The sequence below is a fragment of the Homarus americanus genome, unplaced genomic scaffold, assembly GCF_018991925.1.
Source record: "Homarus americanus isolate GMGI-L3 unplaced genomic scaffold, GMGI_Hamer_2.0 scaffold32583, whole genome shotgun sequence".
Lineage (NCBI taxonomy): Eukaryota > Metazoa > Arthropoda > Malacostraca > Decapoda > Nephropidae > Homarus > Homarus americanus.
In genome coordinates, this window is record NW_024713129.1 from 5,098,336 (window position 1) to 5,125,986 (window position 27,651).

At 39.3% G+C, this 27,651-nt stretch overlaps 1 long non-coding RNA gene across 1 annotated transcript; it reads left to right on the forward strand.

Moving 5' to 3' along the window:
* The first annotated feature begins 1,974 nt into the window (after positions 1 to 1,974).
* Positions 1,975 to 27,060, forward strand: LOC121866422. The gene is made up of 2 exons (XR_006088972.1): positions 1,975 to 2,121; positions 26,327 to 27,060. It is a non-coding gene; the product is annotated as an uncharacterized LOC121866422 (long non-coding RNA).
* The last annotated feature ends 591 nt before the right edge of the window (positions 27,061 to 27,651 follow it).

Below are 27,651 nucleotides of genomic sequence, written 5' to 3' on the forward strand. Positions count from 1 at the left end.
TTGAAGATTAGACCTTCCCAGCTTATTTAATTTCAAGATTAACTCCTCCTTGCTTGTATCACCTAAACCTGTTGTGTGCAGTATCCATTCTGTGCTGAATAAAACCGTCTGGCGTTAACCAAATCAAAATATTTAAAGAGGCGTCCCCATAGTGGAGAGGTTAACATTAATTAGCTCCTCCCAGCTTATTTCACCTTAGAATTAGATTACCTCATCCCAGCTTATTTCACCTTAGAATTAGATTACCTCATCCCAGCTTTCTTCACCTTAGAATTAGATTACCTCATCCCAGCTTATTTCACCTTAGAATTAGATTACCTTGTAGGGATATCGAGATATTAATGTTGTCTAGCACTCAGGATGGAAGGAAACTCTAATGTGGTTTTCTTGTATAATATAAGTTATATGATAGACAGTCTGGTGCTGGAGGTGCAGAATGAGAGTTGGTTGGTGAGGAAGCTCAGAGAAGGACAGCTGGTGGGTCGCCATGCTCGCTGGCGGGAGCGAGGGCTGCCAGGCAGGCGAGGAGGAACGAAGGCAGCCAGGCAGCGGTGGAGGAGGAGGAGGTGTTGCTTGTTCAAGAAGAATGGTCAGAATGAATCTCAATGGAGAGACAGAGCTTATATACACCCAGCAGCAGCCGCCAGTCCTCTATGAGTCATGTTGGGAAAACCCGAGAAGTAGCCGGTGACTAGTTCCGTTGCTAAGATAAGGTAACATCTGGGGACAGCTCTCGCTTGGTTGCTAGGCAACGGCACGTTGGAATGTGATAGCAGGTGGTGGCTGCTACGCAGTTTGTAGGGGAGACGTCCACTACAACCTCATCCCAGCTTTCTTCACCTTAGAATTAGATTACCTCATCCCAGCTTTCTTCACCTTAGAATTAGATTACCTCATCCCAGCTTATTTCACCTTAGAATTAGATTACCTCATCCCAGCTTTCTTCACCTTAGATTAACCCCTCCCATCTTATTTCACTTTAAACATTTACCACCCAAACGCTAACCTAACCTAACCAAAACTAATCTAGCCTAAACTAGCCTATCTAACATAGTATAACCCAATCTAACCTTTCATAATCTAACCTAACCAATCAACCTAATCTAACATAACCTAATCTAACTAAACCTGACGTAATATTCTAACTAAACCTGACGTAATCTAACTAAACCTAACGTAATCTAACCAAACCTGACCTGACTTAGTGTAACCTAATCTAACTTAAATCTCTCAGCTAGAGTTAAGGTGTTTATTCATCAGCTAAACTTATGATGATCCAAATTATTTCATCCCTACCTGTAAACGTGAACACATTATGGCGTATTTTCCTCTTATATCAGTCGTTCCACCTTACATTACGAAAGTCGGGAATTGTAGAATTATAAAGCACTGTATATCCACTGCCTCAGACTTGGATTATATTGTAACTGAAATTGAAACGAAATTGGAAAATACTCTTGACATAAAAGAACACCGTCAACACAAGTCAGTAAAAAATGGTAATTGAGGGAAGGTCATGAAGTACAATACGCGAAGCTTCTGCGTCACACCACTCAGAATTTTCTGACTACGTAAAGATTTGACATTAAAACTTATTTCACCTGATGGTGTAAGGTTAAGTTAGTGTTAGGGTGATTAAAATTCGGGTGGAATAAGCTAGGATGTCTAATCTTTAAATGATCCCTAAATACGATAGACATGTACCAAAAATACACACGGTTACAAGTTATGGTTATAATGGAATCACTTGCTTATCTTAATTAGGATAGAATATCCATTTATTATTACAGTATTATCATCATGAATATTATCTGTCTATGTACTTTATATATAGGACTGAAAAAATGACCGGGAGCAGTTACAAAGGAGAGAGGGACTTTTATTTTACGAAGTGGGAAGAAGGAGGGAGGGAGTTAGGAAGAGAACGGGAAGTAGCAGGGAGGTGGCGAGAAGATTGCAGGAGGCGGGTCGCCTGCGGTCTGGCTCGACTCCGTTGCTGCTGCCGCTCCGTGGCGACTGCCGACACTCGTCTGGGGTCTGAGCAGTCTGGCAGTGTTATCTGAACAGTGGTGTTGAGCGGTTGTATATCAGGGAGGCGCCGAGTCTACCCTGCCATGTGACGTATGGACGCCCTGTGTTGTCTTCGTACTTACGCACTCAAACACACGGCTCAAATACCCCTTGTGTCTGCACATAGTTAAGAAGGCGCATGTGAAGTAGGAGGTAACACAGGGGATTTCATGTTAAAGGTATATTACCATAGTGAAGGGGAGCAGCCACAACTTGTGTAAATTGCCATGTCCTGTCCACCTAAGTTTTAGGTATAAACCTTCTTTGCTCAGGTAAAAGTTTATGGCAAAGCTGGTGAATGGTGTGTATCCGTATGTTATTTATTTCTTATATTGCACAAGCCAGTTAACAACTTAACATGAATATGCGCTTGTTATATACTGCGGAGCGAGATCGTCAGTGGGCACCAGGATAGGTTAGCTGCAGGCCCCAGCGACGACCAGTAACCTTAAAGGCTTAAAAGTACTGGATTAACCGTTACCACTGGCATTATGTCCTCCAAGGCTATGTTCCATGCAGTAATCTCCATAAAGTTCGTCACTGAGTTGTATGCAAGATTTTGCACATATCTCCGTGGTGTTGCAGGCAAAATTCTTCATTGGTCCATGCTGTGTTGCATGAAAGAATCTGCAGACATTACTTAAACTTATAACCCGGTCTCTGTGTTCTGTCGCATGCAAAATAACGCAGAAATTGATACGCACTCAAATTCTTGCAGATATTTAGGATACTCACTCGACATGTGCCGCTCTCTGTTGCATACAAGATTCTGCAGACACACATCTGTGCTATGTTTCATGCAAGACTTTGCAGGTATACCTCCATGCTGTGTTGCATGCAAGGTTGAGCCTGACCAACCCTGGGCCTGGAAACTCACTGGCGGATTATGACAGCTGGTGGCGTTCAGTGGCGTGGTAAATGTTGTTACTCGGCTCCACGACTTTGCATGTGGAATCTTCGTAACATTTCTCACAATTCTAGTATTGGTAATTGCTTTGCCCCCCAAAAAGAAAAGAAAAAATAATAATTGTTATCTACTAAGGAAGGAAACTGCATATTCTGAGATCCTCGATGCGTTGAAAAGCCAGCTTAAGATGGGTCCAGACCTAGTTAACAAACGCGAACACGCAAAGGAGAATGTTTGTTCGTGACATATGGACGTTCATGCGAGCGCAACCGAACGTTATCGAACCCATGCGAATGGTGTTTCACTGGTTGGTACTTCAATGGTGAGTCCGTTAGTGCTTGACAGATTTAGACGTCGTGTAGTTGTTCGTCTGTGCTCGTGCTGTTGACATCGACTACTATGGAATGACTAAATGATAGTTTGTTAATATCTACGTTCTGGCATTATTCTACACAATGACAAATTTCTACCTTTACTAATGTTTTCATTGCTCGGAACATGAACGAATGTAAGTAACGAACGTCTGCGAGCACCTCAACGAACGGACGTTTAATAATTACAAATGTTCGTTCACTAGCGCTTGTTCACACCTGTTGGCACTGTACCTACTGTACCTTTAGAGCTAACCAACGAAGGTGACACTGTAAAAAATATATATATAAGTTTTACTGTCATAGCTGGATGATCGCCATAATCGACTTTTTGGGTCTTTGAAGGAGAGAATTCGTTGAAAATTATTAACTTGCTTAAGTATTAACTTTTTCCAGTGGTTATCAGTTGCTTGGAAATATATGCCATTTGGAGACTTTTATTTTGGGAATTATTAAAAAAACCAACGCACGATGCAAAAATTCTAGTTATGCAAGACGATATCTTGATGATTTTTATTTTATTTTTTTGAGGGGGGGGGGGACAACACAATTTATCATCCAAATTTATTAAAAGCCATTCAGGACGTTTGTTTATTATATTTATTGTTTACCCACGCCCAAATAAAGAAAATATGTAGCTTATTTGTCTTGCGGATATTATGGGTATGTAGCTATTAGTATTCCAACAGTGGATTTATGTAAATGTTTTGTTAGTGCGTGTGTGTGTGTGTGTGTAGCAGGAGCTGAGCATTGCGTTTTACATTTTATAAACTGAGAGCATAAATGTTATTTTTCCGCCTCAGATAAATTAAAGCAGTATGAGGGAGTCTGGTGACCAAAATACAGCATAGTTCATGTTTATTGAGCTTCTGGAAAATTAAAACAGTAGAGATAATTTTTTTTTATTGGATGGCAGTTACATAAAAGTATGAATATATTCACCAGGTTTCAGGCTTTGGTCTAACTACAGTTTATATGTGTTGTGACGGGTGTACCGGTACGATTACAAAATAAATCTCATATGTTGTAATTTTCCATATTTTAATAAACTTATTTTGATTATATCGAAGTGATTCGTATAGCTTTCATTTATGACTATCTCGAACAAATTTCAGTGTTTTTCATTTTTTCTGATACTTTCGCTCGTTGTCCTGGCCTGTTAATCGTGAAAGGAGAATGCTGTGCTATACAGTGTTGCGTCAGAAATAGCCAGCAGACATACAACAGTGATCACCTTTCGTTGTTTATTTAGGCTTAGTAGAAATCTGGTGATATTGTGCCCCCGAGAAAGTTATTGAAACAATGAATAGGTAATTTGATTTAGGTTTAATTATTACCCATAACCATCACATCAGAATTTATATTAAACACGCAACTCTGAAATTTATTCGTTTCGATTTTGTGATACAAATAAACTTTTTTTGAGCTTGACATTTGGACCGGGGTTGTAAATTTCCGACTCGGAAAAACCACCCAGTGTGAAACTGAAAGCGTATTTGCTCAGAACCCTTCATTGTTCTTCCCTACAGTATTATCGGCTTACCACGAGGCACAACCCCTCCAGCGTTCTCAGTTTACGAGACAATAAAACTCTGAGTACAGTACTTATTTTGTACTCTGAGCAGTGCCGGATTAACCATGAGGCACTTGAGGCACTGGCCTCAGGCCCCCCGACTCTAAGGGGCCCCAAATCCAAACATTCTCGAAGTTGAAGCGTATAAAACATGAACTTCGTTCAACGATGTCCGAGCAACGTCTCAATTTTCTGTCTCTTATGAACATTAAATGTGTTATTTTGCAGAAGCTTAATATTGATGAAATCATTGATAAATTTAGGTATATTTTGTTCTTGTTATTTATATATATCTTGAGGGTAGGGGGCCCCAAGTTGATCTGTGCCTCAGGCCCCTATTAAGCTTAATCCGCTCAGTCTCTTGAGTTTTTTTTTCTTTTTCTTTTTTACGGGAATTAGTCCACCTGGGCACAGGTCACTGACCCACATCGGGGCCCAGGGGGCGAAAATGTAATAATAATAATAATAATAATAATAATAATAATAATAATAATAATAATAATAATAATAATAATAATAAAGAACCATACAGAAACACACAAAAAAAGAAAAATCAAGAGTGAGAAACAATACAGTATATGTATGTTGTGTTGTCAAAGTAAGAGAAACAATTGAGACCCTGCAATTGTGAGTAAATGAGGCAGAAAGTCAGATCAGCAACCTGGGACTTGGTCACAATTTTCGTGATGCCATATGGCAACAGGGTCTACCATTAGACAATACATTATGCTTCCAATATCTTCCCAGGCGGTAGTACCTCCCTGCTTGGTAGCTGCCTACTACCTACTACCTAGTACAGTTATATCGCAAAGTTTTTGCAAACGTGCTTCTCGAAAGCATGCGAAAAACAACAAATGTCAATAAATGAAAATAATGAGGAAGAAACGTATATGACTGGATCTGAGTAAGAGACTAAGAAGCTGTGATAACATTGATAATTTGTTAAATGGTAAGGACACTGTTCTACCCCTCGTTTAGGCAATTACTTGTGAGACTGGACAAACCAGGGAAATTCTCATTTTACCTTGGGGTGTGAGGTGGGGTCAAGCACCGTGATGGCCACGGAAGTAAAAGAATTAACCATAAAAATTATCCCAATAAAAAATTTCAGTATGATTCTTGCTACATGGGGTAAAAACAGACTTATCCTACTCTGCGCATTAAGCACAACAAGGAGAAAATGGTAATATGAGGGTAAACTTGGAGCGGAGGTCGGCTAGTGTCCCATGTTTCAAGGATATTGAGCCTCGGACTCTTATTACATACTGTTATTTCCTCCAGGTTAGTGCCTTAAAATTCAGTTAGTTGGGTTTGGTAAATCTGGTTTGAGCTGCAGATAATAGCCTATAGTTTTTTTCTGCACAAAACATCTTTGAGCGTTAGTCTTTTTCTGATGTTAGAACTGTCAGGTGTCAGCCAAAGTTGAAGAACCGTAACTTGTACAATAGGACCTTGTATAGGTTGAGCAAGGTTGGCTAGGTATAATTTTCTTGACAGGGAAGTTTTAGCCTCATATCTTTTCACTAAACATTGTCGGCAGAGCAACACGCGAAGCACCCGAGCTCAAATTCTTTTTATGTATTTGTTCCTTATTTCCATATTGCTATGCTTCATGCGTTGTAGTCACGTAAGTGACGTTGTAAATTGTAAATCGATATGGGTTTATATAGAAAATCGCGGTGGCATGAATTCGAAGCAATATTCGCGTTGAGTGTTTTGGCAGCGGAACAAAACACCAATTCTTTCTCTTTTCCTGTCTCCACGGGTTACACTGTGGGGAAGATGGATTGCGCCAGCGGGTAAATGTATTTCATAATTTAGGAATCCCAGGGAAGGTTATAGAGGTCCAGAACCATAGGAAACACAAGTTTACCATTTGGAGTAAAGAAGTTTTTATTTATTATTTTTTGGGGGTAGAGAGGGGGGGGGGCACCATTTTATATATATATATATATATATATATATATATATATATATATATATATATATATATATATATATATATATATATATATATATATATGTGTGTGTGTGTGTGTGTGTGTGTGTGTGTGTGTGTGTTAGTGAGCTCAGTTGACGACTTTACAACATTTCCATATCCTTGAGGAATGATTATTTGTCCTTCTGAATCAACAGGGAAAGTTCCATTCCCAATCTGTAGTAGAAGGTTTGCAAACCGTCCAGCATCCTGATCTCCTTGTAGATGTACTCTCATGTTTGTGGATAGGGTGAGTGTCTGAACACTTCTCAAAGGTATGATGCCTTGAGGCACGCATTCAGTTCATCAGCTGGAGTGCTTCGAGGAATGACAGGTAGGGTCTGGCGAAAGTCTCCAGCAATGACCATTGTAATGCCACCCATGAGCTGGTCATTTTCTCGTATGTCTTGCAAGGTCCTGTCCAATGCTTCAAACGCTAACTTGTGAGACATAGTGCATTCATCCCAGACTATGAGGCTGCATTTTTCTAAGAGTTTTACCTTTGCCGATCCTTTTTTGATGTTGCATACTGGATTCTCATTGTGAGCGAGGTTGAGAGGCAGTTTAAAAGTTGAGTGTGCAGTACGTCCTCCTTCTAGTAGTGTTGCAGCAATGCCTGAGGATGCCACAGCAAGAGCAATTTTCCCCTGATGACGTACTTTGGCCAACAGAAGGTTGATCAGGAATGTTTTTCCTGTCCCGCCAGGTGCACCGAGAAAGATCATACCTCCCTGCTCCACTTGTATCGCTTGCAAGATCTGTTCATAAGCATTTGCTTGATCAGGCACCAGGTGAGGCTCATTTTCTTCAAGAAAATTCACCAGAACTTCAACTGAGTAGTCTGTCTCTCTGAGCAACTCCCTCTTTGCAACTACTGGTTCCTCTCGGTTTGGGGAAGGCAATCTAAAATCAGTCAGGTTTTTTCCGCATAGCTCCATCAATTTGTCATCCAGCATGATCAGAGCCCTGTTGAACATGTCATCCATGAACTCAATCTCTTGACCAGGATGTTCTCTTCTTGCTTGATGAAGCAGATCCTCTGAAAGACTTTCTTGGTGGTTTTTCCAGAGCTGGCTTGGGTTGGAAAGTCCACATGTAGCAATCATGATGGCAAACAGGTTCCTCATTCTCATTGGCGATTGAGTAGCTGCTGCCTCTTCTAATGTGTCATTCCAGTGACCATCATCGTCCAGTAAGCCAAGGAGATTGCACGATTCCTGATAGGTTCTGCAGACTTGTCCATTCACTGTCTTGAGTGATGTTGGGCCACGGATGTGGTGCAAAAGTAGTCCCAAAGCATTGCCTGACTTTATCCTTGGATATCCTTCAACATCGGATCCTTGAGCTCTTCTCTGGAACTTTTTCATTGAAGCCTGCCATATGTAGAACTTGGGTACGTCAGCATACAGGAGTATTTGAGCAAACTCATCTTCCTGTGAAAGCTTGAAGAATGCAGTGAGGGTCGTATCAGCAGGATTTGCCATTTGATTTTGGAGGGAATCTTCTGTGAAGTACAGTATACTCTTTGTCCATTTTCCAGGTGAACAGCCAGATGAACTACTTTGGACATCGTTCGTGTATGGGAAAATTAAAAATTCTCCAAAGGCCTCCAACCTCTTGCTGGTGTCTGCTGAGTGTCCACGCTTCTGATCCATACATCAGTCCTTACCATATAAAGCCCTTCAGCAGCCCTTTTCTCAAATTGAAGTTAATGTCCCTTTTCATTGGGTCTTATGTATTATTAAAGGCTTGCCCTGTTCTTGTTTTGATATTCGTACATCTACCATCACAGCTAATGTTACTTAACAAATACTGTACACAGAATTTTCCACTTGTTTAAGTTCCCTGTTGCAACCATAATTATTGTTTTAGGATTTATTTCCAGTTTTGAAACAAACTTTACATTAGTCTTTACAACGTTAACTCTTAAATCACAATTTTCAATTTTTCCCACTAATCTGTTAACGCGTTTTTTGTAGTGCCTCTTCACTAAACAATCGAAATGCTTGAAAGATTCGTGTGTATTCTGGAAATGATTTCCGTGAGTGGAAGCAATGCACCACATCTATTCCTACTGTTTTAAATTAAACTCGCAAGTGGGCAGGGCTTTGAAGTCGAGGGAAATTGCAGGGCAAAAATAAATGAAATAAATTAATAAGCGTAGTAAATCACTAAAAACGCACGAGGAAAAATATAAGCTGTTTTTGTAAAGTAGGAGTATTCGGTAATATGTTGGAAAATTTGATTTCCCTCGTCATTTTTTAAATTGGATTTTTGGTGGCGAACTTACATTTGTACACCTAAATTGGCCATTGCTAGAGCTTCGCTGGTATATATATATATATATATATATATATATATATATATATATATATATATATATATATATATATATATATATATATATATATATATATATATATATATATATATATATATATATATATATAACAGTAATAAACCATAGGCCAAATTTAGATATTGCCGATTATTGCAGTAAAATCATAGTTCAGTAAGGTTTTGTTTTAATTCTCCGAAACCTGAGAAAGCACGTTTGGATTTTATTTCTGTTTATATTAATCGCTAGCACTGTAATGAAATAGGTAAATGGTGTATTACATCCGCTCACAACATTAACTCGAGGATTAAGATTATTTGAAAATTTGAGCTGAAGTATTGCAAAATGTTTGGAGTTAACTAATCGCTTTTCGGGGAACTTCTGGCTGACTGTTGGGAGAACGTCATTCCCAAGAGGAGTCCGGAGCTTCTGTGATGGATGTCTTGCTGCTAGTTGCCGCAGTTTCACTTTTTAAATCTTTTGTTGTGCAGAGGAGGTATATCGTCCCGGTAGTGGTTCTTCATCACGAGAGTGAAGAGAAGGGATAACAAGTTTTAACTCCAACTAAAGCAAATATGGCCTCTTTTTCACATGTCTGTACTTCAGAGCAGACGATTCCCAGACCTCTATCAGTGTTGAAATATTCTGCAATATCGGCATGTTCATCATTGAAAGTTTTGACGAAATCGGTGCGTTGAATGATTTTATTAAATGTTTTAAAATATATATCGGTAAACTATTCACCCCATGGTTATACAGTACTCCGTATATGCTTAAGATTCAGCCACCACTTTTTGCTTTATATGATATATTAAATAGAGGCGACCCCCTAGGCCTAGAGGCCTATTCCTAGACGTTTAGTCACTTTACCGACAGAACAAGTCTAAACAACCTCTGAGGAAAAAAAAAATGTTTATCTTTGACGCCGATGAGTTTCTGCTCTCATATTAATGCTAAAACACTTATTCGACAAGCTCTTAGAGCGTCTGACTTGTTCGAATGGTTGATGACATAACTCTAGGCATTCTCGCTAAAATGACGGCTATATTATGTTAAAAGACTACTTCATAGTAATATAAATTTTCTAAGTGACACCTACAAGTTTCATGTTTTATATTATTGACATTTTCATGCCAAGAAAAGAATGAAAGAGTTGCTACCATGGCTCTGGTGAAGCCAGTTGAAAGACAAAGAAGAGAGAATATTGTTAATTTCTCAAGTTTAAAAGCAACAACAATAATATTCTATAATTTCATTTCGTCCCAATTGTCAATGGGAATCGTAATAAAACTGCATAAATTAAAAACAATCACAGGTATTTAAAGAATCACAGTAGCTAACTGATTCTTTGATTTTCATTAGATTTTTTCAGAAATTCACTTGTTGGCAAAACTTCGCCAGGAGATACAGTGCATCAGTTTATACAGTGTCATACATTATTTTTAACTTTAAGTATTATGCCTGTATATGGCATTTGATGCCCTGTTATTAATTTGGATTTTATTGCTTAATTCCCATAAAACGTTACTGATAGATTTCGATAATATTGGATGAAACTACGTAACCCACCTAATTTAGTGTCTTGAACGTTTTTGTCAAGTGCCCAGGAATTACTTCCATGCGTGGATTTTTTTAGTGTGACTCTTGACTGATTTCACGCCCAAAATACTACTATTCGTTTAATTTTTACTTTTATTTTTTAACTTAAAACACTAACTGAAGGAAATGGTCTCGAGTTAATTTTTATTTACGCCATTCAAATTCAATCACAAACCAATTGAGGGTGAAATTAAAATATTAACCAATGTACTTATGTATTATTTACGCCATAGTTGACAATGATTAACCCTTTCACCGCGTGTCACGCGCTTGTTATTTTATTCTGGCTACTGCCAGACGATTTTATTCAGCTTAGGGTAACCTCCCGCTGTGAAAGGGCTAAAACCTATCTCGATTAAGAAATACACAGAATTTTCCAAATATATATGCGCAAGTAGCCCTTTCGTTAGTTAACTATAATTAAGAAGCATCGTCATAGTTAAGTGAGGCCAAAAACTTAATTTAGAAAAGAAAGTGATCATGATTATTAATACGTCATAGTTCAGTGAGATGAGAATTTAATTAGGAAAACAAAGGAATCAATAATTTCGCGTATGATACACGTTGTTAACGCTGAAAATATTTTGTGGACATTATAGTGGACGAGACCCGCAGTAGCCACTTGTCATGGTGGGTGCTGCAGCAAGGTATCTCAACTTTAGTCACTTGAGTCAATAATGTCCTTCCCAAATTACCAACCAACAGACACACTTTTTAGAGTACAGCTTCTGGTACACGCGTGGTCACGAGGCTACACACCTGTGACTGAGCATGGTGATACTGTACCGCCAGTTGGACTCGGGCAAAGTGAAAGAAATACTACATCTAACCCCAAAACAGTTTAAATGTATGAAGTGAATAGTTGTATCGATATTTCACGCCGTATTTCACACACACATACATGCAGGATATATATATATATATATATATATATATATATATATATATATATATATATATATATATATATATATATATATATATCTCTCAAAGGAAGAAACTGATTGAGACTAGTTTATTTTGGGCACATAACCGGAAGTATAATTTATAATTTAGAGATTATAACAGTCTATTTCCAGAGAGCGGAATATCTCTGGGAGTTACAGTGCCTGTGGAGTGCAGGGGAAGTAGCTATATCACATATAACCAGTTCGGCCTTGGAATCTGTGTATCTTGACGCAGCGTTGTACCTTGTAAGCCACCCTAAACCTCCAGCAGCTGTTACTCTCTTCCCCTGTAACTGATTAAGTTCATTTATATCTATATTATGCCAGTAATATTTTTTTAAATAATACATACTGTATAATTATGCATGAAACATGGAAGAGATGTATTTCATGAGCTAATCAGTTCAACCTTGAGTGTCAAATATCAGGCGTCACTGGAGTTATCACCTCTCGGTCTTCTGTGCTCGCCAGGTTCATATCTGGAAATTTACATGTGTTTCATATCAAGGAAATATTCATCTTATTTTGAAAGTATTGAAATAATTATGAGGTAGTACTCTGGCCCAATGAACTACGTGACGTATTTATGAGAACCAGACCAAAAATATTTTGGAATGGTCTAAGCTGCGAGGTTGGGTGGCATTAAGATGTATTTGGCTTGTTAGTTCAGTAATTCTGCAAGCTTTGGATGAGTGGTTAGAGTACTGTTAACTATATAATTTAAAAAAACAAACATGATTCGACCTTTGGCGAAAGAAATATCGTTGTGGACAATGGATTTTCTTAAACCCAGTCGTGATGTGTACATATTACATTACGCCACCTGATAGAAAATTACTGTGCCAATACTGGATACCTAAATTTATACCCAGAATTATGTTTGTAATGGGGGGTTTTAAGGGTAGAAAGTATAGAGAGAATATTAGGTGGGAGGAATGTAAAGGGAGGAAGTCTGGTAACGGGGCAAGTTAATTACTTTCTCTTATCTTACATTAGGGGACAACTTGTAAACACCTCTTCGTTACAACTATTTATTAATTACGACAATGGCATGGACACATTAATAACATCTTCTATCTAAGTTACTAGGACATTATATTTACGTCACTAGACACTGATTCTCAGACACTAACATGAAATGAATACACTTCCCACGTAAGTAACTCATCCTATGGATAGCTCTGACAAAAACTCACGTGACCTGAGGTAGGCCTAGCAGGTGATTCTGGCTCTCTTCTATGAGAGACTCTGCTTAGCTGGTGACACTGGTGTCGGGAGGGCTTGCGTGACTGCCTCCTGTGAGCGGGACTCGGCTGGCACCTCTAGCTGTGGTGGACTTCCTTCTGTGATCCTCTGTGTGTGTCGTCAGGGAGGACTACGACGTCCTATATATTGGGAGACGAGCTATCAGTTTGAGCTGATCGGGCGGCGGCGAAGGGTCCCCTTACATTTGACTTCGCTAATGTAAGGTCAGGTCTGGACTTTTTCTGAGATCTAAGCTGTGGTCTGATAAATAAACCGTCATTACATGTTTATGAATAAAAGCCTTGATTTTAATTCACAACCGGAGGCTCCGATGCACAAGTTCCTTGTCTCAAATGCGTGTAAAGTAATTAAGATTAATTAGGTTGATATTGTCGTCCATGCCTTGTGAATTTTGCTGTCGTGCGTGCTTAATTTTTTAGTTCTTGATCGATATTTCAACGCATTTGAATGATACTGCTAAGTTAAAAGGTTTTCTTCTTAGCAGTTGACGCCACAATTTAGGTATACAGTATTGTATTGAATAATTGTGTCAATAACTTTGGGGGAGGGGGTAGGACAAGTGTTTCTCAAGCTGGGGGCCATGTATCATTATCTGTTCTCTGTTACGACCTTCCTTGCTCAGTGTTAGTACAGGAGGAAAGCGGAGTACTTAAGAGAAAACCTGCGATGTTTGGTAGGGTTACACAGAATATCACCCTTAGGGACTCTTTCCATTCTCAGTACTGGATCCCATGTTCAGTCCCCTAGTCGAGTGTGATAAAAAGTGATATTAAGTGTAACCTACCAAACATTGCAGGTGTTCTCCGGGTACTCTGGTTTCCTCCTGTACTGCAACTTAAAGCATCTACATATTACCTTCCTGTCGCTACAGGAACGAAATAAAAACAAATATTCCAATTAAAATAATCAACATCAGGGTGGTGCTTTGATTCGGGTAGCTTATGATTTATTAGTATCAGTTTTCAGGAACTAATTAGCTGTTCACATGAGCTTTCCTCTACTACATTTAGGGTTTTTCTGTGAGGAGTAATGTGATACAGGTTTTAGAGATTGGAAATTTTGGTTTTATTATAAACGTGGCCGGACAGATGGCCGAAGGACATTTGGCCGACGGACGTTTCACCGACGGACATTTGGCCGAACGGACATCGAGCCGACGGACATTTGGCCGAACGGACAATAGACCGAACGGACAAATGGCCGAACGGACAATAGACCGAACGGACAAATGGCCGAACGGACAATAGACCGAACGGACAATCAGCATTATTTTCTCCAATTTCAATTTAATTAGTGAATTACAAGTACTGAGAGAGGTTTATGTATACAGGGTGACCTTACAAAACATGAGGTCAGGTGAAAACATGACATCCACTAATCCACACACCAACACCACCACAAACACAAAGGAAAGGGCGACGTAACTAGTCATGTTAAGTCAGGTGACGTTTTTAGCCACACCCCAAACAGGTAATCACTCATGTCCACCTGATGCCGGACGTAACCTGTCCTTGAAAACAGTAAAGAAAATTAAAGAAAGAGCCAGACAGTCGGAGGAAGTGACATCGACTATTATACAAAACTACACCAGTGAGTACCCACTTGATGCTGCAGGTGCTCGTCCTAAGAAAGAAACTCTGGCAAGAATGGTGCGCAGACAATGCATGGCACCAGGCGGGGACTTTTTAATTGACGACTTAAGGAAATCAATTAGAGGAGAAGACTTTGTCATCCATGAAAGTGACAACCTGCTAATTCTGTCAACACCTCGAAACTTACAGCTTCTTGCTTTCAAAGACCACTGGCCAATAACTTCCTTTGCATTCACATCGCCAATATATTACATTGTCTTTCCGTTTATCAACGATGTAGTCGTAGCCGTCAAGCAAAAGCCTTCTTCCTCCTCTTGTCGTTGGTATGTATTCCATGGTCTTAAAAGAAACAAATAACAAAAATGTTTATCATGCAAATGTATCACATTGAAATTATGTTATCTTTTTATCCTTTGTTTTATAAAGCAAATACATTGCAAAGAAGCATTTACATTACAATAAATATCTTTTATTCTTCAGTAAATGTGCAAAAAATACATTGCAAAGAAGCATTTACATTACAATAAATATCTTTTATTCTTCAGTAAATGTGCAAAAAATACATTGCAAAGAAGAAAGAAAAAAGAAAAAGGCCATATGTCCATTCGGCCAAATGTCCGTTCGGCCATTTGTCCGTTTGGCCAAATGTCTGTCGGCTTGATGTCCGTTCTGTCAAATGTCCGTCGGTGAAACGTCCGTCGGCCAAATGTCCTTCGGCCATCTGTCCGCGAGCCATTATAAATACTGTATCATTATTGTGGACATGCAGACCATGTTCTTAATGGTAATGATCACGCGTGTCAATCCAGATTATACGAACTATAATCTTGCCTAATCTGTCCGTGAGTTGAGTGAGTAATAGAGGCTACATTCAAGTTTTCGCATGACCTTAGTATCACTAAGGATATGTAGAAAGCTGTTGGTGTCCAAGCTCGGGGACGATAAGCAATACAATATTTTGCCATGCAGCATGTGTAACAGAGTTTATGACAAAATACATCCAGTAATTATAACACCAACGCCACTTTCGTAAACTGTATTTGAATGTTGTCCCTAGAAATGAATTCTCCCCTATTGAGCCGGAGCACTTTCTTTTCAAACATCCAAGCTGGGTGCTGTGCTTAACTGGTTCCCTTGTTATAACGTACACAGACGATAGATATACATTGACGAAGAACGGCTCTGATAGGTTGATTAGAAGAGCCCCTTTGGTAGAAGAAAAATGAGCTTTAGCTGCTGTAAACACATGAAGGATTATAGTCCACGAAGAGTATGGTATGTATTTTACTCAATATATTTATATACAAGTGCTTCGATTTTGCTGGCTGATGTACAAATCACTAATCATGCTTCATGTGAAATATTAATCTAAAATTTAATACAGCTATTTACTAAAAAAAAATTATATTAGAGAACAGAATCTTTTAATTTTATGTATAGTAAAATGGAAATAAAATATACACCGACAGCACATTTTTCCTGCGTCTCTGGTTAATTAGTCTCGATAAATATCATAAATATATGATACACATAGATCCATCACCTTTAATGGCTCATTACATTCTCAAAACAATTGCAACCACTTATCCATGGGCCAGTTGTTAGGAGTGTCGTGTTTACTTCCACTCAGATTACCTTGTAGTATCGAGTTCAGTGGCTGAGTGGATTTTGAAAATTACTCCGTGCTTCAATAACTGGCTGATAATAACGCCGAGAAGGCAGAGCTGGTTTATATATGTGTTAAAGATGAATTCTGAGTTACGAAAACTACTTCCATCCATTTGTAAATGCACATTTTATACGGTTGCTACACACGCTAATTCGTTGCTAGAATACTCACTAAAAATGTTTGTGTAATTTAATTTTAATCCTTCTTCAAATATAAGAGTTTAGCAGAAAAGAGATTGAGCAGTGGTATGTGAAATTGTCATGACACTACGAAGTAATAAAACTGGAGATTACATCAACCTCCCCCAAAAAAACCCTGCCTAACAGCGCCTTCTCATGCCTAAGGGCTGGTACGTAGAGGTAAAATTGCAGCTGCCTGTGGAATTGGGTTTTGTTTTCCATATAGATTTTAACCATCACATTATTCAACCAAGAGAGGATCTTTAGTATACCTGCACAGTGTTTGTTGTGGGTCTTCAGTTTAGTTCTCTCTTAAGTGTTGTGTTTTACAAGTTTCTTAAATTTTATTGCAGGATTATATCTATCTTTTGTATGTTATATGATTAAACATTTCTATTCTGCAATTTTGTAATGTTATCAAGCATCCTGTAAGCTTCAATGGTTTTAGTTCATGGTTCTTTAATGGTAGTTAGAAATTATGCCTGGGCTTCGGCGTGTATCATATAGCGATTTACCATCTAGACCCTATAATTATATATTGTTGGTGTAACGACTCAAGTGTGCCGACTGCTTTTTTTTTTTTTTTTAAGACTTGCGCCAGGCTTCACTGCGTCGATAGACTGTTGGGTATGATCAAGGTCAATATACCTTGGGTATGATGTTTGGAATTCAAATGTAATTCACACATTTACATGAATATGGAATCTTTAAAATACATCAATCCCCTATACTTAAATTCATGTTTATTACATAATTTTTTTACAGAGCAACATATTGACGTAATTAGACTATTTTTATTTTTTTTCTGTTAAAATTATCAGATCTGATATTTTAATGGATGTCATAATGTTTCGGATATTATTTGAAATCCAGTGTGGATAAAGAGTATCATTTGCAGGGAGAGATGCCAGCTTTACGAGTTACCAATGTAGTTCTGAAGCTGCCAGTGATTACGACGTGCTGCGTCGTACTCTCTCATATACAATATGTTGCAACTGCACCAATCCCTCCACAACTTTTTCAATAGCACTGCCAGTAATAAAAAGAACTCCGGCTTTTGTACAGCAACAAAGGATGTTGTGCACGCAGCATGCTTCATAAACTCCCATTTACTGGTATAATACTGCTGGTAGCTGCTAGCGCCGGGATTCCGACAAACTGTAAATTCTTCTGTAAATATAATTTATTAATTCTCGTAGTTTGTAATATAAATGGACCACACTTAAATTAGCATACGTTTCTCAGAACTCCTGAAATGGGTTGAGGTAACCGTATTTTACTGTAACGACAGACACAGGGTTTATATTGTAAGTTGGATCAATTTTATGGCTTAAATAGCAGAAAACATTAACTCGAGAGATGCACATCATCAGTAGTTAGCGTCAGAGGAATGAAGTGCAGTAATTATAGCCTAGTTAAAAACATCGTTACCCCTTGAACATGTTGTGAGACTTGTCACGGTGACAGGTTTTGGAGAGATAAATTTTATATTCATTGTTTTGGAATTAATGTTTCTTATATTAGTTTCATGGAAAGCATGCGAATTCTCAGGAATTTCATTCAAGCAGCACACAATTGAAATTCAAATACTGTACGAGGTTTCAGCCTCGGGTATACAGTACTGTATGTAGTTAACACCCTGGAACAGTAAAAGTTTGTTAGGCTGTTTGTGCATCATAATGCCGTCAACTCGTTTCTGTGTTTCCATTTAATACTCGTGACCTTGTTAGTTATCCTTGAGTACAAAAAGTTGACCACCTTTAATGGGCCAAGGGATTCGATAGGAGACACCGAGAATACCTCATGCAACACTGTCTAGTTTTGCCTATAGGCCCTTGTATAACAACACTTAACTTGATGTGATGAAGTTTAATCCAACTCTGCTAAGACTGAAAACCTGATACGAATTTAACTACCCAAACTTGATTTAAAACCGAACTAAGTTTAACAATCCAATCAACTTAATTTAATTCAGATAAATATGAACATAAATCAACTAGGCAAAAATATGCGGGACGAACGTCCCCTATGGTGCTTCACCGTTTAGTAAAAATATTCAGTCTGTGAAATACTAAAAACAAACCACCACTGTGATTTTCCTGCACACTGTGCAGATGACTGGGCAAACAACACAGTTCAATCAGATTTCAGAAGAGCATTCTAAGAGTATTCTAATATGATTTTTTTTTTGGCGTGTGTGGAAAAGTTGCGTAAATCACTCGTTGTCACTACTGGTACAGCAGGTAACGGCAATTGGCGGGAAGTATTAGTTTTTATATAACTGTTGCCAACTGGGGTTATCAGTGATCAATGTTGACAATAATAATAACCTTATCTAGTAATTTTAAATAAAAATCCAGTGTGTAATTTTAATTTGTATTTCTTAACACTAGTAGCATGTAGTACAACTTAATGCCATAGATATATACATATAATTGGAGGTTAAAGACAGGAAGTAACAAATTAAAGAAAATTAGGAAGATTTTTAAAATCACTCATAATCACCTGATGTTGAAGCTTCTGTTACTACTGAAAACAGAACACAGTATTTGTGCATACATCTTTTCTGGCAGCGCTTATTTTGCACAAAGCAAACGGCATGCACAACCAACAGACCTTCCTATACACGTTAAGTTTTGTTTACGCAGTCAATTTTGAGCGGAAGTTTGAGCATTTGTAGCAGGCTAATTGGACCTATAGACCCGACCTTTGCTACAAGCGCTGTGGATAGGGTAATTATTCTAGTGTGTACAGTAGGTTTCTCTTACCACGCAGAGGTCGTACAATATTTTCAAAGATTTGTATGTTAAAGTTCTCTTGGTTATTATTAAAACCATGTACAAGCCATGAGTTATAAAATAATTGACCTCTACTTACATGAGACCGATGTGGTTGATGTTATAATGCAATGCTGCTCTTCAACAGCTAAGATCTTTAAGTGGACATCAACAATTAAAGATCATGAGATATACAACTTTGTTTCTTCCCGATTTCATCACTTTATAAATACTGTATCGCGATCTCGCCATCAATGTTATGATCGTTATTTTGTGCACAGGCTAGGCTTATGTGGCTCTCTACCAAAAAAACAATGATAGGCAAGTCAGGTATGTAGCCAATTCATTAACTTTATCCCAGGCCTGGAGGTGGGAGAACATACTAAAATATATTAAAAGTTTCAATGATTTGTAGACACTACTTTTAGCAGCCAAGTCTTAACCATCGCGTTAAGTCCTCAGACAAAGGAGAATATTTAATTCAAGAGCTTATAATAAAACAGGCTCTCTAATGTATCTTACGACCCCTAGATAACTTCGTGTACTGCAACCCTGTTCTCGTCTGTAACACTTATGTAAAGCACCAATAGGAAGTAAATGTTTTCCATTATCCAAGGAAAACAAATCATTTTGGTTAGGTTTTTACGGTTATTTAATTTTCAAAGCCAAACTTGTAATAGAAATGTATACTCCTCTGGAAATTTGGAGGGTAATGTTACTGAAATGTGATGACTGTTGCTACGTCCAATGTATTGATATCAGCTGAACAGTGATTATGAATGTCGCTGTCTGTTAGGTGTTATGTGTTTGCAGATTGTCGATGTAAGTGATGACATCCATACACTTGAGCTCACAAGTTTTTCTGAAGTGAGAATAATGAGCGCTTATGAGAACACTGAGCTGAGAGAACATTTGGTATGTTAATTCGCAGAGTTAGGGAAGCGAAAACAACACAGCCGTCCTTGAGCCTCGCATGAATTTTATTAATATTGGTACAGCTCTGATACAGGTAGTACATGTTTTTCATTATATACATGTCTGTTAAAAAGTTATGTGTTGCCATACAAAAAATGCTAAGTACTTTGTATAAACGAACCATATTGCAAAATACCAATACCAGTGATCGGAGAGACATTTTTCGAGACCCTCTCTTAACAACATGACCCTATTGTAATGAGTGAAAAATGGGGTGTCGTCAGCAGTATGTTTAAGTTTATGGGATGGTATATGTTTTCTTTGTGGTACTGCATGGGTTGTCTCGTCTCGCATGTTTTGTGCCGTTCTTATCTTGTAGGGTTTCGTGATATTATGTCGTCTAGCACTCAGGATGGATGGAAACTCTAAGGTGGTGGTTTTCTTATATAATATAAATTATATGGTAGACAGTCTGGTGCTGGAGATGCCGTGTGGTGAGGAGCTGCTCAGTAGAGACGTTCGGTGAGTAGCGTGTTGAAGGAGGTAGATGTGCAGGAGCTTCGTTAGAGAAGATGTTGCCTGTTGCTGGCCTCCAGGTTGAATGAGAGCGGGACAGCGAGGAGCTTGCTTGGAGGAGGTGTTGCGTGTTCAGAAACGTAGAGTAGAATAAGAGAGCTGGTTGGTGAGGACGCTCAGAGAAGGACAGCTGGTGGGTCGCCATGCTCGCCGGCGGGAGCGAGGACCGCCAGGCAGGCGGAGGGGAAGCGAGGGCCGCCAGGCAGCGGCGGAGGAGGAGGTGTTGCGTGTTCAGGAACCGAGGCCAGAATGAATCTCAATGGAGAGACAGAGCTTATATACACAGCCGCCGGAAGTAAACCCGTGGGAAGTCGCCGGTTTCTTGACTCCGTTGCTAGGGAAGACGTGGCTGGTTGCTAGGATACTGTGGCATCTGGTGACGCCCCCCCCCTGGGCCGCTCGTTTGGTTGCTAGGGAAGACGTAGCAGGTGGCTGGTTGCTAGGATACTGTGGCATCTGGTGACGCCCCCCCCCCCCTGGGCCGCTCGTTTGGTTGCTAGGATACTGTCGCATTGGAATGCGGATACGCAGTTGTAGGGGAGACGTCCACTACAATACTCCCCCTTCCCTCCAGGCGGTGTAGGAGACTTGTTGTCTGCAGAGTTGCTTAGCACATGTGAGGCAGAACGGGCGGTGCATGCCTCATGTGAGACAACGGCGATGGCGTGGATGAGCCTGTCGCTGGATACAACTGTCTATATACACACTATCTGTGGGAGGAGAGAGGGAGAAAAAGGGTGTGTGGAGGCGATGAATGTTGTGCTTCCCTCATGACAGGTACAGAGTCGTCAGATGCGCCTGCTGGGGTGTGTGGGCCTGGGTCAGGAGCAGGGGCTGCGTCAGCAGAAGCGGATGAGGGCTCGTGACAGCAGCTGGGTCCACGACAGCAGCAGGGTGCAGGACATTAGCAGGGAGTACCTGAGGGAGAAAAGAGGGGTGTGTGGGTCCGCACTCAGGAACAGAGGCCGCGTCAGGGGCGGCAGGGGTTACTGCTGGGCCGGGGTCGGCGTCTGAGGCAGGACGGGTGTGCTGGGGTCGGTAGGACGTGGTGCTTGGGGTAGGAAGAGGAGCTGGTGTCTGCTTAGAGTAGCAGAGCTGCTCTAGGGTGTCTAACCTGCGGTGTAGAGACAGTAGTTGTAAAGCCGATGAGAGCTGCTTCTGTGTGGATAAGCCAGTCTTCCATGCTGCTTGATGGTGGGAGCGTGATCAGTTTCTCCTCCATCCTGTGTGAGTGCGAATCTCGGGGTCACCATTTGTAGGGTTTCGTGATATTATGTTGTCTAGCACTCAGGATGGATGGAAACTCTAAGGTGGTGGTTTTCTTATATAATATAAGTTATATGGTAGACAGTCTGGTGCTGGAGATGCCGTGTGGTGAGGAGCTGCTCAGTAGACACGTTCGGTGAGTAGCGTGCTGAAGGAGGTAGATGTGCAGGAGCTTCGTTAGAGAAGATGTTGCCTGTTGCTGGCCTCCAGGTTGAATGAGAGCTGGACAGCGAGGAGCTTGCTTGGAGGAGGTGTTGCGTGTTCAGGAACCGAGAGCAGAATGAATCTCAATGGAGAGACAGAGCTTATATACACAGCCGCCGGAAGTAAACCGTGGGAAGTCGCCGGTTTCTTGACTCCGTTGCTAGGGAAGACGTGGCTGGTTGCTAGGATACTGTGGCATCTGGTGACGCCCCCCCTGGGCCGCTCGTTTGGTTGCTAGGGAAGACGTAGCAGGTGGCTGGTTGCTAGGATACTGTGGCATTGGAATGCGGCTACGCAGTTGTAGGGGAGACGTCACTACAATATATATATATATATATATATATATATATATATATATATATATATATATATATATATATCTTGATAAAATCACAGGAAAGAAACAACGGAGCACCTTAGCTTTCGTCTTTATTCAAGACATCTTCAGAGGCCTCTGAAGATGTCTTGAATAAAGAAAAAAAGCAATGTATTTATCATTTATCTTATCCACGTTTTCATTGTGGATCTACATATATATGATATATATATATATATATATATATATATATATATATATATATATATATACACTTTTCCATGGCAACATTTCCTCTACGGCTGATTATTTTTTGTCCAGATAATTTATCTTTTATTGATGTGTTCCGGATAATTTCACTATCAGACATTCTCCTTTTTCTGATGATTTAATTTATTTAGGTTATTTCTTGTGAGTTTATTTTCTCGTTTCCTGGTCATTTTTCTTTCAAGTTATTTCTGTCTATCTGATCATTTCTTTTATATATTATTGGACGTTTGTTTGTCTTTTTTCTTTTTTCTTTTATCTTTGTCTATAATACTTCGTATTTTATTATTATTATTATTATTATTATTATTATTATTATTATTATTATTATCATTATTATTATTATTATTATTATTTTTACTACTGTAGTAGTAGTAGTATTGTTTTGCTTTTCCGTACTACTATACTTGAGTAGGTACTGTACGTACACGTGACCAACCATATATCTACCTCTTTGTTAGTTTAATTTTGTCTCATCCTTTCCTGTACGTTCTTGTATGTCTTAGTTTACGAGGTACAGTACATACTGTACGTCCGTTTGGTGCAATGAGATAGGGATCGTCCTTCCTTCTGGCAAATCTGTGTGTCCGTGGATCCGTTCTCCACTGAATGTGTGTCTGTGGATCCATACCCTTAGAAATCGGCAAACGTCCGTGATCGTCCGTTCTAAGTGAGGGAGGATGGTGAACAGCTGAAACAACTTTGGTCTTGACTGTCTGCGGAGTTTAGGAAGTTCACTGCTGCTGTGGCTAGGGTGAGGAGAGAATGAACTAGGATGTGGATAGGGTTAAAGTATGGTGCCTGATGATAGGGTGAAATTAGGATGTCCGAGGGTAGGGCGAGAAGATGAAAGTAGGGTGCCCTAGGATAGGGCGAGGAGAGGATGGAAGTAGGGTGGCCGAGGATAGGGCGAGCAGAGGATGAAAGTAGGGTGCTCTAGGACAGGGTGAAATTAGGGTGCCCGAGGGTAGGGCGAGGAGAGGATGAAAGTAGGGTGCTCTAGGATAGGGTGAAATTAGGGTGTCCGAGAATAGGATGAGGGGGTCAAAGTATGGTGGCCGAGGATAGGATGAGAGGGTGAAAGTATGGTGGCCGAGTATAGGGTGAAATTAGGGTGCTCGAGGATAGGGTGAAATTAGGGTGTCCAAGGATAGGATAAGGAGAGGATAAAAGTAGGGTGCTCGAGGATAGGGTGAGAAGAGGCTGAACCTAGGTTGCCCAAGATAGGGTAAAACTAGGGTGCTGGGTGCCAAAGGATAGGGTGAAAACAGGGTGCCATGTATAGCTTGGATGAGGTTTTTTTTTTTTTTTTTTGATTAGCCCACCCTGGCACAGGTCACTGACCCATATCAGGGTCTGGGGGGCGAAAATGTAATAATAATAATAATAATAATTCATATTAAATAAAATTTATAATGAAAATACAAAATTAAAAATAAAATAATAATTCATAGTAAATACAATTTATAATACAAAATACAAAAATAAAAATAAAATAATAATGATAACAATAATAACAATACTAATAATAATAATGATGAAGAAACAAAAAGAAATGCAAAAATTAAAAAATCAATAGTGAGAAACAATATAGGTATGTTGTGTTGTCATAGTGAGAGAAACAATTGAGACCCCGCAATTGTGTGTAAATGAGGCAGAAAGTCAGATCAGCAACCTGGGAATTGGTTACAATTTTCGTGATGCCATATGGCAGCACATTATGCTTCCAATATCTTCCCAGGCGGTAGTACCTCCCTGTTCGGTAGCTGCCTACTACCTACTACAGTACTGTAGGATTCAATTTAGGGTAAGATTGGCGGGGTATTGACCTTCGTTCAGGAGAAAGATAGAGAGAGGTTAAGACAGGGAAGAACATAGCAAGGGGAAAACTAATGTAGGGATGGATAGTGTGTCATTGAGCACACTTAAGTCGATAACAGCGTCAAAGTTTCCAGCGGCCCAAAATTATGTTCTACCGAACTTGAAAATTGAATTTACGTTTAAATTTCGTAATACAGTATAATGTTATATACGTAAACCTGATGTGACGCAATAGCTCTAAACAGCATATATGAAAACTATACACACAATCATAAAAACAGTGGTGATGTATTCATGGCAACAATACTAAGTGCCGTAACAGCAATAGTTGTTAACCAGGTCTCCTCAAGGTGTTAAGCGGGAGAGTTCAGCACCTGAAGGTGGACTTTTGTAACTGCAGTAGGGGGCCTCTTGTTATTTGTAAAGTAATAATTTATTTTTGATTTTTGATTTTTAAACGAATTTAACTTTTATTTTACTTATATCACATCACAGTTTTAACTTATGATTTTCTTTTTCGGCGTCAAATAGCCACAAGCTGCGACGCCAGATACATGACCCAATCAATCAACAAGGTTTGTTTTTATCATTTTCGCCAGAGCTGTACGTTGAGGAGGGCGGGAGACCGACTTCTTGAAGCATGTTTTTGTCTCCGCGATGTGAGAGTCATTTTGGTATCGTTTTACATATTTTTACAGTTTTAATTAAAAAGAAAGTAAATATACCTGGGAATTTATAATATCATCGATAATTTTAAAGGGAACAACGTCATGCTAGCGCTTCATTGTGATAAGGTATGATTTTCAATTGTGATTGTTCAATCAATTTTATATATATATATATAAATATATATATATATATATATATATATATATATATATATATATATATATATATATATATATATATATATATATATATATATATATATATATATATATATATATATATATATATATATATATTTGTAAACATTATCCCTAAATAGATAATGGTGACTTCAGATCTGTTCCAACTCTCATTTTGTCTTCCTTAGAGTTGGGTATACTGTATGTCCCAGCCTGTGTTGTGTACAAGATGGTCTTCCCACTTTCAAAGTTGATTTGATCACAGTGCGCATGGGGAGGGTGATCTTCAGTCCATGTGCGCCTTGTTATAGACATATTATTATTTTCCTATTTACCTTGTTCCACTTACGATAAATATTGGAAAAGGTCTCAGTGAATGTTGGAAGAAATGGTATTTGCTGTCAGTAGAGCAAGGTATATAGCACTGCAAGGTATAACAAGGAAAAACTGATTATTAGTTACTGAAGATCCCCAGGGACTTTCCAACCACCTTTTATAAATCAAGCCAAACTTATCGTAGCATTGTTTAGTTGGTCAGGTTTGGTTATAGGGTAGCTATTGTTGGTTCGTGTTTATAGTCACATATAATTATTTACATATAGGTCACACTTCCTCGCCTTGCTGGTGAAAATAGAATGAGAGCCGAACATGGGTCGGTATTATCTGCCAAACATTGAGTTTGTCGCCATGAAGACTATTGTAGTTCTGAGAATTGGAGAGAAATTAAATGGACGAAATGAAACTACTAAGTTTTTGTGTTGTCTTATATAAATAACAGTGGTTTATTGTATCACAAATGTCTTTGTTGTATAATGTATATCGGTAATAATCATACATCTTTATACAGTGATAAGGTGTTGAAGTTCCGGAAGAGTGTTGATATATTTCCATCACGGACCTTCAGCATTCACTCCACAATACCCCCAGTCAACGTATGACTTCCTCCTCATCTCCGCTTCTTCCTGGTAAACCATGGCGAGGAACAGAGGAAGCTCACCAGACGAAGAGTGAGGGAAGTTGTCGTCTGGGATGTGAGGTGGGGTGCTGGGTGTTGCTCCTGCTGGTGCCGGAGCTTCAACGGTTGTAATGTGCCTGTGTATGTGTGTGCTTGAAAATTAACGAGATTTATGAGAGATGTGTCTGAACTGAGCTACAGCTGCTGACTCCTATATCGACTCTCCCACACATGTTCCGGTCATCAGTTTCAAACAGTCATTTATAACTGTAGCAAGGGAAGAGATATTGAGTAGCGGTAGTGTGTGTTGTGTGGTACGCCCCTTGAAGATGATTTTTTTGTTGACTCTTGTCGGGTCGGGGATATGCGTGGATTTGGGAGGTGTTGTGTCAGTTTGAGACCCCCAGAGGCACAGTACGCCAAGAGATATGTACCAGGGGTGAACTCCAACATGGGATCGCAATCCTAGTATACTGATGCCGACGATGGTGATTATGTGCATTGAACCTCGGTGGAAGTGAATTAACAGTGATAGTAATACGAAATACAGATAACAGCATCATCAGATAAAAAAAAAACATATCAGTGTAAGTAAAACATAATACCAAAAGTCTAAAGAAAATCCTCTATAACTAAGGACGCATCGTTAAGATCAAGGTACAGGAGCAAGGGCATTCATCACCAACAATAAGAAATACGACACTTACGGAAGAACCAGTAGAACGAGGTGAAAAACAGAGGGGAGGAGGATGAAGTTGAGGAGGCGGTGTATGAGAGGGAGGCTCCCCTTAGTAAGGTAGAAGTATGCCGCGGGGGTTTCTTGAGCGCCACCTCAACCGCCGTGGGGGAGGTCTCGACTCCTCCTCCTCCTCCACGCGCAACCCCCACCCTCACCCCGACCCCCAGCACCCCGCCCCCTCTTCAACCACCACCAATTTCAGAAAAGGTAAGTCAATTATCCGAACGACCTCTGTCATCATTACTACCATATAATAGGTAGACATATTCAATATAAACAAATTATACTAATATCCATTCGTTAAACGTGCAGTACATAAATAGTTTAAAAATGCAAACAATCCTGAACAATGAGTATAATTAGCCCAGGATAATCCAATCATTATTACTATTCTTCATTATTAATTTATAATCATAACTAGTATCACTGCAGTCATCATACTGAAAAAAAATCCAGTTTACGCTTCCAGTTTCATGAC